This window comes from Tenrec ecaudatus, chromosome 10, assembly GCF_050624435.1.
Source record: "Tenrec ecaudatus isolate mTenEca1 chromosome 10, mTenEca1.hap1, whole genome shotgun sequence".
Taxonomy (NCBI): domain Eukaryota; kingdom Metazoa; phylum Chordata; class Mammalia; order Afrosoricida; family Tenrecidae; genus Tenrec; species Tenrec ecaudatus.
The window spans coordinates 61986645-61989776 of record NC_134539.1 but is presented as its reverse complement, the minus strand read 5'-3'; positions in this window follow the sequence as shown (position 1 = coordinate 61989776).

Below are 3132 nucleotides of genomic sequence, written 5' to 3'. Positions count from 1 at the left end.
TGAGTCAGATGAGCTCATCCAAATGTACTTCTAAGCTACCTAGGTCAGTCCTGGAAAGTTAAAAAAAAAAAAAAAAAAAGGAAGGGGCCATCAGCCCTGTTTGAAATGTCTTAGCTAGTTGGCCATTTCAGCTTGCGTCTCCATTTCTGGGGGCTGCCATAATGAGAGAGATCTATTTTGCATTTACTTCTCTTTGCAAGCACTACATTATTCACTCTTTCCTGTGCTTATTAAACAGTGCCACCTGCACCAAATTCAACAAGGCTCTCCATCAGTCGGGCCCAGCTAAGGATCCCGGACCATATATTATCATTAATTGAAGCTCAACTGAATAGTTGACGATAGAGGCATGAGCAAAAGGAACACATTTCCCAGGACCTGTGTATGAAAATCTTTTAAGCAAAAATTAAATTAGACTGAAAAATAAAAGTCATCTTTTACGAACCCATCGCGTTCTTTCTGCACAGTAATTCAAGCAGCAATTAGCAAGTCATTTAATTGATGTACTATTCCCTGCACACCACCAAGGTGCCTCCAGCACAAATATCCTCCTTCATAAGGAACTGGCAAATGCAGTCAATATTTTGTCCCGCAAAGCCTCCGGAACGGACTGCCTCCACAGTTCTAATGCTAGAAAATGGAACAGAAGAGTCAGAAACGAGGCTGGAAAACAGAAGACAGTTTTCTGAAAACTAGCCTTGGAGAGTCTAAATCCGGAAAGAGGAGCAGCCCGAAGAAAGGAACCTAGAGGGGCAGAGGGGAGATGCAGAGAGTGCGGATTGGTGGTCACAAAGAGGCGTAGAAAGTTTCCAGCAAAGATGGGCCGATGTCTGAGGTCCAGCTGCATTAGAACAAACTCCATCTGAGGCTGATGATTTACACACTTTTAAGAGCCTCCAGCTTCACTGTGGCTTGTTCTTTTAAAAGCTTCCTGCTTTGTTCCAAATACTGCTTATCTTTGGCATTGTCAACAGCTCTACATCTGGGAGAGATTAATTAAGTGATAGGTCAGACACAATGAGGTGAAAGGGCATGTCCACCCAATCAGGAAGGAGTCATCTACTTCTAGGTGGATCAACTTTTTGGGGAGAAACACTCATTTTAGGTCTATTTCTGGGAGGGTTGATTAATAGAACTCCCTCAGTGAGGGGCATTTAGTTGGAAAGGATGATTTCTGTATAAATAAAAAAATCTAAAATCTACACTCTATTGTCTTAAGATGTGAAAACAAGATAGAACTCTATAAATTGCTTAAGTTAAATGGTTAAGTTTCACTGATCTGGGTGGAGGTTGATTTTCTTGAACACGATCCTTCCACAAATTAGCTAATCAGATTTCCCTGCAATACAATTATATATATATATTTTTAAAAACATTAAAAGTTCACTTTGCCTCCTCCCAAATGGTCAACTGTTTTCTTAATGTCCTTTCCTTACAAGGTCCATTTCAAACTTCAGGAAAGGTTTTTTAGAAGGCAAAGTGAGAGAGACCAGAAAAGAAGTAGGAGAGGAAGAGGGACAGAACATGGTATAAGAGAAAGGCTTTCTTGGTGTGATCAACTAAAAATTCCCAGGCCAATTAGAGGTTGTCTTTAAACCTCCCCCCTCCACACCTTTCTAAATAGATCTTTAGATTAGTGAGAAATTTTGGGAAAGGCAAGATAGCCAGTTCACCCAACTCCTACCCAGAAGGAGTTCAAGGACCTTAGATGCCCCTTACCAGAAATGATACCTTCCCTATCTTCTCAGCAGCATGTCAGCATGGGTCAAAATTGTGTGTGTGTGGAGAAAGACAGAGAGAGACTCCTAGCCTGATAGCTAGGAACAAGACTAAGCTCAGGTAAGGGTAAAGTGACTTCTTGATAGATGTCTAATATTTAGAAGATTTTCACTCTATCCTTGATCATCCCTGCAAATACAACTCACCTTTTCAATGTGGGTTTTTTTGGGGGGGTGAGGGGGGAAATGGCATAAGTGATTATTATTAAATTTTTGCAACTGACTAGCCATTTCCCCTATTCCAACCTGCCCCCCTCCATAGAAAGCCAGTTTCTTAACAATCCAATTCTTTAAATCATCTGGGATCTATCTATATTTATAAAACTGAGCAGAAATACTTAACAGTCTGATCAATAGCCATTGACCATTGGAGCACCTCATACCCTAACATGCACAGCTTGATCATGTATATTTGATCACTGAAAAATTCAAAGCATCTTACGGCAGTAGATCAAGCTTCCCATAAAATAGTCTCTCCTTCTGTGCCTGCTCCCATTTACCGACTCATCCAGCCAGCCAGCCAGCTCTCTATCTACATACACACCACAGCATAGCACAAGCACCACCTCCACACCTTTTTGAAGAATTTATTGCTCAGATATTTGATGAAGAACAAGGTAATGAACTGCAACGCTGTACATCTGGGCGGCACTTCATATCTATTGCAATAATAAAACACTCCCCCCACCACACACATGCATTTTAGGAGAAATCTTGCCCACAGATTCAGAGGACCCCAGAGTCTCCGGTTTGCAAAGCCTCCTTGTTATAAATCTTGCCTCCCTCTTAAGTGATGGCATGCACAATTGCCCCAAGGGGCACTAAGTTTATCTGTGCAAAAGCTTGTCCATTCTCAGAGCTTCAGCATCAGCTCTAGAGGCATTGATAGACACAGTCAGCTCTTCAGCCCCAGTCTGCTTGGGAGCCCATGGGACAAATGTCCAGGGAACTTGTCCTATGAAGGACCATAGGAAGATGAGGTGTATTTTGGGGTCCCAAGGACTGGTGTCCTGTACACCTGCCACTAAGGTCCAGTATCCCATAAAGAACCCAGTCCTTCAGACTTTTCTGATAGCCTGCTGTCTGTCACAAGGCAAATTCCAAGTTTCTTTATTAGGTAGTCCAAATATGTCTTTAGCAGCTTAAGAGTCTGGCCAGAGCAATACAAGCTTGCAGGTCACCTCCAAGTGCCCAACACGGTCCTCACCCCAACCCGAAAGACAACAGCACCCCAGCCAGCAAAACGAATTACCTGCAGACCCTCCCATCTCTGGAGTCCCCTGCTCTGTATTCTGAACGTTGCCCAGCACAAATTACTCTGGGCCCTTTCCTTCTAAAAGCAGCATCTGGGTGA